General features: G+C 38.5%; 1 pseudogene; it reads right to left on the bottom strand.

Annotated features, from left to right (window-relative positions):
• Positions 1-716: 716 nt before the first annotated feature.
• Positions 717-813, bottom strand: LOC148092246 (U6 spliceosomal RNA; annotated as a pseudogene).
• Between the last annotated feature and the right edge of the window lie 10936 nt (positions 814-11749).

The raw sequence follows: 11749 nt of genomic DNA, 5'->3' as shown, positions 1-11749 counted from the left end.
AAAATATAAATAACTAATAAAGTTGAAATATGATCAATCTTAGAAAATCAAAAGAAAGGTAGGAAATTTTTTATAATATTATTAAATACTAAAATGTGACATCTAGATGTTTGCGGGCTCCTCTTACTGGCTCTGGTGCGCTGGGCTGGGGAGCCCTGGGTGGAGTTGAGACCCCTTGCTTCTCAGGGGGGACCTTTGCAGCTGAGATATCCCTTCAGATTCTCAACAGCCGCATGTGGTTATGGGGCCAGCCCTTTTTGAGTCTCTGCCCTTCCTACCAGTCTCAATGTGGCTTCTGTAAACTCTTGATAAGATGTCTCTTCAGCTAGTCTTCAGTTGGTTATTCAGGTTGATTATTCTGTAATTTAGTTGTAATTCTGGTTAGTCCTGGAAGTGAGTGTAACATCCACCTACTCTGCTGCCATCTTGGGTCCCCCTTGTTCCTTTTAATAACTACTTCTTTGCTTGCTGTAGTTTTGTAGGTCTCATGGATTCAAGCCCTGTTGGCTTTCAGTGGTAGGTGTTTTGGGGACCATCACTCAGGTGGGATTATTTTTTAAATTAAAGTACAGTTGATATACAGTATTATATTAATTCCAGGTATACAGTGTAGTGATTTATATTTATATACCTTATGATGTGATCACCCCAGTATGTCTAGTAATCATCTTCCAGTGTACAAAGTTATTACAATATTATTGATTATATTTCCTGTGAAAAATATGGAGTGCTTCACAAATTTGCATGTCATCCTTGCACAGGGCCATGCTAATCTCTGTATTGTGCTGCTGAAGTGTGCACTCAGGTGGGAGTCTTAAAAGTTGAGGCTCTAAATGTGGGGTCCAACCTCTACACTCCTCAGGCTGAAGATGGGAGTTGGGGGTTTACTCCAGTTGTATGCTGTGGCAGGGTTTATGAAGAGAGTGTGTCTCAGCCTTCCTTACCTGTTTTGATGTGGGTATTTTCTTGTTTTCCCAGTGAATAGGAGTCACTCAGGTAGTTTCTGGATTTCTTTCAGGGGGAATTGCTCCATGTGTAGCTATTTATTTAGTGTGTCTATGGGAGGAGGAGAGCTCAGGAGTCTCCTGTGTTGCCATTTTTAAAGACTGCCCCAATGGTTTACTTTTGTTCCACCTTTCAGATCAGGTGTTGGTGCATCCAATGAAAGAACTTAGGTCACATCTAGGATGGAGCTGTAAGGGAGTCTGACTTATGAAGTCTTTATCTTTCCAGGCTCTAAGGATTGGAAGGCAACTAGAAAGAGGTTTGACATTGATGATAAATGCAAGTTTATCAAAGCCACCACAACTTATGAGTCAAAGAAAAAAATCATAATGTAAACTTAAAATTATTTAGAATTGAAGAGTATAACACTAAGTATCAAAACTTGTGAGGTGCAGTTAAAATGCTACTCAGAAATTGATAGCTTAAATGTTTATATCAGAAAGGAAAGGATCAACCATTATGAGCTAAGATTCCAACTTCAAAAATTTAATAATAAACCTAGCATATCAAACACAAAGAAAAGTAGCAGTTTACAAATAAGAGCAGAATTATTGACACATAGATACAATTAAGAGAAACAAAACCAAGAATTGGTTCACAGCAATAAAATAGACTTCCATACAAAAAAAGAAAATATGTAAATAAACAGTAGAATCAAAAAGGAAATAGAACTATAGATGCTGCAGACATTGTGATAATAAAAGGATGTTACGAACACCTTTTTGTCAACACATTTGAAGACTTAGTTTAAATGACTAAGTTCATAGAAAAATATAACTTATGTTGACCCAAGAATAAATAGAAAAATGAGTAGTCTTATGATCCTTAAATAACTTGAATTAGTTAGCATCACCCCTTAAATAAAACAGCAAGTTCAGAAGATTTTATAGGTGATTTTCATCATACTTTCAAAGATGAGATAATTCTGATTATAAGCAGATTCTTTCAGGGAACTTATTTCAGCAATAGATGGATTCTTTTTTTTTTTTTTTAAATACATCTTTATTGATTTCAGAGAGATGAAAGGAGAGGGAGAGAAAGAGATAGAAACATCAATGATTAGAGTCATTGATCAGCTGCAGCCCACAACCCGGGCATGTGCCCTGACCGGGAATCGAACCCTGATCGCCTGGATCCTAGGTCGATGCTTAACCGCTGAGCCACGCCTGGCCGGGCAACAATAGATGGATTCTTAATATAACTATCCCTATTTTTAAGTGTTGGCATCTGTGGAAACACTTTTGTCAGTGCAGGCAAAACAAAATATGCCTGTAGGCTAGTGTCGGCCCACAGTCTACAAGTTTGCAACCCTTGATCTAAACTGAGAAGAGCTGATCCAAGTCACGGTGCAATTAAATTGAACAATTTAGGTCTGACATTAGAAAACTGCTGACTGAATTATGAGACACTGACATGCATTTCCAGAGGTGGTTGTGGAAATAGTCTCTGAAGACTAAAATTCACAGCTGATTGTAGTGTTCTTAATAAGGCTGATGTGCAGCCTTGTTTGGAAGCAGAGGGATGAAAAGATGACCTTTCTGGGATGTCTCATGGGCTCATCTAGATTTCTAGTAAGTGCAGTTTTCTTAATGCTTCTCTGTTACCATCTCATCTAATAATAAACACAGTGATTTGATGCTTTCAGTAGACACTCTGGCTTCAGAAAACAACCATTACAATATTTAGGTCTAATTTAGGGCTCAGAATCTTCTACCACATCCAATTACTTATACTTCTTTTAAAAATATTTTTATTGCCTTTTGTTTTTGTTTTGCTATTGTTTTTTAGAGAAAGAGGAAGGGAGAGGAAGAAAGAAAGAGAAACATCCATCAATGTGAGAGCAGAACATCAATTGGCTGCCTCCTGCATGCCCCCTACTGGGGGTTGAGCCCACAACCCGGGCATGTGCCCTGAGCAGGAATGGAACTGTCTATCTTTTGATGCATGGGATGATGCCCAACCAACTGAGCCACACAGGCTAGCGCTCTTGCACTTCTTTTATTAGGATAGGTAATATAATGTAATGATTAATAGCATGGGCTTTATAGCCAGATTGTTTTCATTCAAATTCTGGCTCTACCACTTCCTACCCATTCGATCTCTCCATACCTTAGTTTCCTCACCAATAAAAGAGGTATAACACACAGTATCCCTATTCATGGAGCATTCATATTCTAGTTGTGGGAGATAGGCAATTAAGAAAAAAAGACACGTAGTATATGTCAGCAGATTCTGTTTCTCTACCCTTGAACTTGGGCTTGGCCATATGATTTGGTTTGGCCAATAGAATGAAGTAGAAGTGATGATGCTCCAGTTCCACGCCTGTGCCTCAAGAGTTTTTGTATGTTTCCACTTACTTTCTTGTACTTTTGCTACTTCCATGAATGGGACATGCCAAGACTAGGCTGCTAGTCCTAGGGGGATGAAAAGATAGGGGGAGCTGAGCTAAGATGTGTGAGTGAGCCCTGCTGAGACCGGTAGAATTGCCCAACCAAGCCTGGCCTAGATTAGCCAGCTCCCCAGCTGACTGGCAGATAAGTGTGAATTAACAAATTGTTTTAAGCCACTCAGTTTTGGGTGTTTTCTTAAACAGCAATAGCTAACTGATAAAAACATTTATCAAGGTCTACTCTAGGTCCTTTGTGTCTGTCTCACTAAAATTAATTAATTAATACTTATTTAATGGAAATTTGATGTATAATAAAATGTTAATAAAGTCTCCGTTTATGTGAAAAATTTGAAATATAGCAAATATCTACACCACCCTCAACATATTTTGTCAAGAATCATGTAACTTCAAGGTTGGCTTGTTGAGTGCATTGTAAACTGCCAGTTTGACAATGGAAATGCTTGATGTTCTTTGTCTGGCCCAGCCTTAAATTACTGAGTCTTCTAAAATGTGAGTTCTCTATTGAATTATTCATATAAAATGCAAGTACCTTGGATTATCATTATCTCCATTTAACAGATGAGGAAACTGAGATATAGAGAGGTTAAGATCACACTGTAAGAGGCTACTGCCTCCTAGGATGACAGGTAATGCAAGAAGTCAGAGGAATCCTAGTTGCCTATGTTTTTTCTTTACCACAAGACTCAGTTCAGGGATGTATAGTCACTGCAGGTGAATCAAGTCAGTTCTTGGCTCAAATTGAGAGGGGCAGCCCAGGTTTACTGGACATGTGCCCTCTACTTTCTGTAATTATAATCTTGAATTTCTAGTGATTTATGACTATGGTTTTGCATATTCTCCATGGTCCTTGATGTTTTCAACATTGCATGTAACATTTCTAGTAACACTACAATTCTCTGATTCCTGCATCTATGCCTTTTAAGTGTTTCCTACCTTATCTATTCTCTGTGAAATTTTTTTAATTCCCCAGCCCTGTCTTCATCAGTTCTTTGGAATATTGTTCTCTTCTCTGCCCTTTGGCTAATACAAATTGGACCTAAATAGGAATCAGGTCATTCCAACCCCCTCTCTAGACTTTTTTGGCTCTGTAATAAGTTCCTGGCCCTTTGTTGCCCTCTAGTGGCCTTCTGATTTACTGCGTCATCTGGATGAGATGATTAACCCTTTGTATGCTGGAGCAGTTGTTGCGATCACCAGTTTTAAAGGATATGGTTAATGACTACATTTCATCTCTGATGGATTCAGCCTCCTTTATAATACTAACTTATGTATTTAAAGAATGTACAATTATTTAAAGTAGTCAAGAGTCAACAAATAAGTCAGTCAACATTTACTGAACACCTACCAAGTTCTCCACACTATTCTAGATACTAGGACCCAGCTGGAAGAAAATGTATTTCAAAACTCCACTGTATTTCAAAAACAATTCTGCTATTAACATTAAAAACAAAACAAAACACATACAAATATAATTTGCATGACTTATGTGAAGAGGAGTTCACATTGCTCTTTCTAATCCCAAGTGAATCTATGCCACTTTTAAAAAATTTTGACTTTTAGAGAGAGAGGAAGGCAGAGGAAGAGAGAGAGAGAGAAACATCAATGTCAGAGTGAAACATTGATCTGCTGCCTCCTGCACGCCCCCTACCAGGGATCTAGCCTGCATCCTGGGCATATGCCCTGACCAGGAATTGAACCGGCAACCTTTTGGTGCATGGAATGACACCCAACTTAGCCACATGGGCCAGGGCTCTATGCCATTTATAATGCTGGCTTGGTTAATTGTAATAAGATCAGAGAAGTCATAAATAATGGAATAAATAGTACAATATTTATGTTTAACCAAATTTTCCATAACAAATAAAAATGTAAAAGAACAAGTTCAATTTTCTACAGTGAAAAGTAAAACAAGTGTTAGTGTAGTCTTTAGGTTAAGGGTTATGTAACAGTAAATCATTGCAGCTAAAATAGAATTTCACATGAATGCTTATGGCAAACTAAGAACCCACTTTTATGGTTTGGCTTGAAAGGGCTTTCACTCCAACTTGGCTAATTTTTATATTGTTGGTTTCTTCAAGACTAGCTCAGGGCTTGGTATTTTCAAAGTATTTGTGATAAATGTATTTTTATTTACTTAAAGATCCTTAACCATTTTTGGAACATGTAGCCTCTGATTTCATCTTAGCCAAGGTTGAATAAAGTTTCCAAAATTTATAATTTTGTTTTTATGTAGACATTACACTAATGGACAAAACTGCATCCTTGTAGGAGCTTATATCCTTATAGGAGAGAGAGCTGATGAGCATGTACAGAAATACATAAGCCCAGGGGAGCTATGTCTGGGTGAAAGTCAGTCATCTGTCTCCACCAAGTCAGTCAGATCCGGTGAAACCCCATGGATCTTCTCTGCCTCGACCCCTAGTTCCTTCTATGTCAAGGAGAATATTGGAAATACTACTTGATTTAACACCTGATGCAGTACAGGCAACAGCTGTTTTTTCTTACCGGCATCTACTGACGTTAGCTGGCTTCACCTGGCCCTGGGTCCTGGAGGGACTGGAAATGTGGTGACCAGTGCTGCTGGGTAGATCCCTTTCCCATCCCTTGCCTGAGGACATGTAGCCTCCTCCTAGGAACTCAGTGCTTAGAACACTCTCTAGAAGGTCACAAACTCTCAGTGAGTTCCCCTTTGCCCGTTTGGGAGAGGGAGTAGGGGGAATCTGTCCCAGGACATGCTGGGCACCCACTTTCCTTCTCTCCAGGCCGCTCCTATGAAGGCTGACACCATGGGGCAGATCCAGGTTTTGTGAGGCCTGAAGCTTAAATAGTGTGTGTATGCGGGCTCTAAAGAAAAGAACACAACATTAGGGATAAACATTAGATGTGAAAATGAATATTTATTTAGAATGAGAAAGAAGTCATAACAAATTAAAAATTTTAAGCTAATAAATACCAGAAATGTCACAGAAATCCAGAAAAATAACAAAATACATTAACTGCCCAACATTCGTCTACAATACTTTTTTTCCTTTTATTTGTTGCTGCATACTCTTTGAGCACATCTTCACAGGTAAAAGATTTTTATAATATTTTGTAAGAGGTGGTAGAAGGGCGGTGGTATGGATTAGATGTCTGCGTTTTCTGCCCTCCCACAAATTCAAATTTTGAAGCCTAATCTCCAATGTGATGTATTTGGAGATGGGGGCTCTTGGGAGGTGATTAGGTCATGAAGTCAGAGCCCTCATGAATGGAATTAGTACCCTTATAAAGAGTCTTGCCTTTCTGCCATGTGAGAACACAGCGAGAAGGTGGGTGTCTGAACCAGGAAGTGGGCTCTCACCAGACACTGAATCTGCCTTGATTTTAGTCGCCCAGCCCACAGAACTGGGAGAAATAAATGTTTCTTGTTTGAGCCACTCAGTCTGGACTAAGGCAGATAAATATATCTTTCCTTTTAGCATGGTCTGATCAAAATTCCTTTTTTAAAAATTTCTAAGATTTTAGAAAAGTTACTTTCAGCTTCATAATACATTATTGGTAGTGTCATTTACAAGTTTAGCATAAATTTGTAAAAATTGGGAAGTCCTCTAACAAATTTCTTCATGATGAATTATAAAAGTTGGAAGAATTTTCCATAGTCTAGCTTCTGGTTCTAAACATTTCAAACTTAGTTTCTCCTTAACTACCCACTTACTTACAGAGCTGGGTATGAGAAAGCATGCTCCTATGGTACCCCCCCCCCCCCCCCCGCAGAACTCTTTCTGGCTGGCCCCTGGGTCATGACACTGGATAAGTAGTCACAGTTGGTGGTAGGAATATTTCTGAAAGACAGTCTTACACCAGGACTGCTAAGGTAACCACAGCTTAGCCCTGGAAGTAACTGTAAACCACATAAATAGATAACTGTAAACTCAAGCCAGCTTCTCTTTAGTCAGATTCCCCCAAATCCTGTGTCCACTCCAAAGTAACTGGCAAGAGGACAAATAAGGAGGGGAATTTGGAGTTAAAGAGACAGTAGTCTTAACCAGTTGCAACTCAAATATCTCACACATTTTACAAAAATATGTGGCCATGTCATAAACCATTACCTGGGCCCTTCCCAGGGCCTGTCAGGGGCCCATGCAGGTGAGGGGCCTGAAGCTTATGATGCCTGTGATTCATGGAGAATATTCTGCTGCTCTTTCCTATCAGCGAGACACGCTTCCTCTAACCTGGAAAGCTTGTCATCCTCTCTCTAGTTTGGGAAGAATTCCTCTCTTCCCATCTCCTTTAAATCATTTCACATCTGCTCCTCAGCTCTGGCATCCAGCTTCCCCCCACCCCTCTACTAGCACCACCTCTGCTAAGGCTGCCACCAGCAATCTCAGGACCCCAGCTCTTTCAGGCCCATTTCACCGGGGCTCCCCACTGCATTTTATACTGTTGAGCATTTTCTCTCCTGGAAAAGATTCCTTTGGCTTCCATGACATAAACCCTGCCCCTCACCATGCAAGGTTTGTTTTTCTCTTCCTAAATGTTGGCATTACTCAGGTTCCATTCTTTCCCAACTTCTTAGTCTATACACAGCCCCGTACTGACAGCCTCCACTCCCATAATGGTTGTCAGTGCCCACGTGCTCTGGCTACCAAGTCCAGGTCTTCAGTCTGGACCCCTGTAACCATCCGTCTCTGCTGTGCCTTTTGCTAGGCTGTAGACTTCTTGAGGCAGGGACTGTATTCACATTTGCATCTCTAGTACCTAGCAGATGCTTAATAAATGTCTGAATGAATAAATTACTGAGTGCTTGATAGTGAGACTCAGGCTACTTATTATTAAGTTAGAATGTTCAACTATGTATGAAGTACTGCTATACACAGAGTGGGAAACACAACACTTCTTGCCAGGGTGAATTTTAGTCATCTATTTATCCATCAAAGAAGGGAAGTCCTAAACATGAGAAGAAATCAAAACAAAACAAATAACCACCAGATCAATTTTATTTTAAATGGAGATCAGAATAAATACTGCAGTATTTTCATTAGAAACCCATTGAAACCACCCTCTACACTCTTCCATTTTAGATGATTCTGAAAAATTTGCTTCAGCAGTTTGGTAAGTAAAGGCAAAGAAATATAGAAAATTTTTGAATATTTTTTCCATTCATTCAGTTATAGTTGATAACTTCAAATTTTCTTAAATTGGCATATATAAAATTGGAGGGCATTTCTTTGTTGTGCAACTAATTAAGTAATCCATTTAATCCATTTTGAATATATTTTCCTTTTGAAGTCTGACTAGATGGCTAGGCTCCCTCTAAACACAAATTGGTTGCACAAAGAGGAAGAAGATTTAATTGAAGAAATCATTGTCCCTGAATGGCATGGAAATCTAGTTTGTTTGAATTCTTTCACTTTCCCCTCCCAAACAATTCTTTACTACAATAAAATTAACTTACATTAGTGCAGTATTATTTAGGTAATAAAATTTTCTTAGGCTATATAAATCAATTAAATTCTGTTGCTAATACTTTATGCTCTATAAGTATTCTAGTTCTAGTTTTGTTACTCTTTAAGTAAGAGGTCAGGTGGCACCTACACCTCCCACTTTTAAAAGTGAAACTGTAGAAATCCTTCAGTAACTGGGAAATCTGAAATTCTTTGAGGAAGTTAGCATGCACAGGCTGCCTTTCGTCGAGGCTAGGAGAAATTTCAGAAGTGAAAAAGAAGGGTGTTGGATGGAAAACCAGCAATGCCAGAGAGAGGTGAGAGTTCTGGAGGCTACAGAAATGAGCAAGAGCCTGAAGTAGCTGCAAGAGGAATGAGTTTGTTTAGACTTTGGAGCACTTGTTCTCATTGTTTGATCCGCAGGCACAAGTAGCACATCACCTGGGAACTTGTTGGAAATGCAGATTCTAGGTCCTTACCCCAGACCAATACAATCAGAAACTCTAGCAGTGCGGCCCAGCCATCTATGTTTTAACAAGTCCCCCCTCCAAATGATTTGGAAGCCCACTCAAGTTTGACAACACCTAGTTTAGAGGGAAGTGGAATACCACTGTGCACTGTGAAAATGTTATATTGAAAGCACAGTTACTGAATTTTTTCTTTAAAAATAGTATAATTTAGGCAATACTACACAGATTATATATTTTCTAAAGCAAATCAAATTTTATGACTTCTTCCCCTCATGGTTGAGTGTTTGGGAGACAAGTGACATTGTCTACCATGATTGGGTGCTAAATAGAATAATATTTAAGGATCGGAATAGAAGGGAAAATTCTCAAGTCTCAGTGTTCTCTACAATATAGTTTATTAACCAGAAAAACATGATAATCTTTCTGCTAAAATTATGCAAGTGATTGTGAAATTTCCACATCATTTATATATTGATATTATTTTCATTTAATTAGCATTGCAAACAAAAAAATCAAAGTTTGGGTAGTAATTTTCTTTAATTTGCCATTAACTGAGCTAAATTTATTTTTATTTTAAACTTCATTTTTTTCCAAGCTTTTCCTTCTGTGAAGTGTTAATAGCATGTCAAACTAATTGCACTCCTGATGGTCTAATTCTTTTCACTGTCATTTTTGGCAATAAAATTCAGAGTTTGGCATGCTTGCACACTGACACAGGCATGCTAAATTAGCTCAGAAGAATCTCGGAATTCTCGTATAAATTCAGGCAAAATAAATCCAAAAATTTCATAAAGGATCATACAGGACATTTAAGAATTCTGGTTGGCTTACACATAGTCCACTCCAAGGAAAGCTTGATGACCTCATCCTCACCACTCTGGTTTTATTGATAATGATGTCTGCTTGCAGTGTGTGTGTTAATGTATTAGACTCCTTGGGCTACATAAGACATAATAGAAACCCATCTCAAACCAATTTCAGCAAAGAGAGACTGTAGTACTTCTCATAACTGAAAAGACCAGGAAGTATCTGGCTTCAGGCATGGTTTGAGTCCTGGCTTGGCCATTTACAGGCTGTGTGCCTTGGCCTCTCTGAGCTGTAGTTTCTCATTGTGTAAAATGGGACTTTTAGTACCTGCCTCATAGTATAATTATTAAATAGCACAAACTTATAGCTTAGTCTGAAAAATATCTTTTTTTTTTTTTTTTATGGGGAGGCAGGGATAGCTACAACATACTGTTGACTCAGATTGATCTTAAATGAACAAAACCCCCTCCTGCTTCTTTTTTTACATGAACTGAGGATAGACCACATCTCTCCTATTCTGCACTTGTCCTGTTGAAATTTTGTAACTAAACACTTGGCTTCACATCAATACCTATGACATTCTGCTTTGTTGTTTGTGGACACATCCATTTTATCTGCCCAGTCTTTTTGAATCTCTTCCTTTGCCCAACAAATCAATTGGATGTGCACTATGGGATGAAGAATATGCTCATTGGATGAGCAGTCCATTTATCTTGTCACTCAAGACATTAAGACACCAGTCTAGATACCTTTTGGCTGGTATTAGCTGATTAATCAACCCGAACTCTTTATTTATTCAGCTGGCTGTGGATGCTCCTAATTGTTTTAGTTTTCAACTGATATAACTTCATATTCTCTACCTGGATGTCATGAAAAACTTTTTCAAGTACTTTGTTAAAATTCATAGCCTATATGTGATCTACAGTATTATAATTTTATCAAAAAAGAAAATGGAAGGTCTCGTCACTTTTATATAGTCAGCTGTCTCTTGGGCAGAAGACCCAAGAGGTAGCCTTTATTACTTGTGAATGATACCATTGCTAATGTGTAAGAGTTCCTGCTATTCCACGTTTTTGCTAACACTTGGTATTAGCAGAAGTATTTTTTTTGGTCAGTTTTCTGAGGGTGAAATGGTATCTTGTTATAATTAGAAACCCCTAAATACTACCGAGGTAGAACATGTTTTCATATTTATTGACAGTTTAGGTTTTCTTTTTTATGGTTTTCTCTGTGTATTCTTTGATCATGTTTCTGACCTTTGATTTTTTTTTTTTTTTTTTACTTTTTAAATTTATCTTTATTGTTGAGAGTATTACAGGTGTCCCATTTTCCTCCCCAACTGACCCCCTCCACTTCCCTCCCACCCCCTTCCCAGGCCTTCACCCCGTTATTAACTGTGTCCATGGGTCATGCATATATGCATGTAACTTCTTTGGTTAATCTCTTCCCACCCTCCACCCCCTTCCCTCTTTCCTCTGAAATATGATCGTCTGTTGCATGTGTCAATGTCTCTGGATTTATTTAGTTCATCAGATTCTTTTATTCATTAGCTTCTTCTTAAAGAAGACCCTTCAACTTTTCCTGTAGTGCTTGTCTGGTGGTGATGAACTCCTTTAGCTTTTCCTTGTCTGAGA

This window comes from Miniopterus natalensis, chromosome 10, assembly GCF_054644295.1.
Source record: "Miniopterus natalensis isolate mMinNat1 chromosome 10, mMinNat1.hap1, whole genome shotgun sequence".
In the NCBI taxonomy this organism is placed as follows: domain Eukaryota; kingdom Metazoa; phylum Chordata; class Mammalia; order Chiroptera; family Miniopteridae; genus Miniopterus; species Miniopterus natalensis.
Note: the sequence above shows the minus strand (reverse complement) of the source record. Positions and strands in the feature narration are given on the sequence as shown.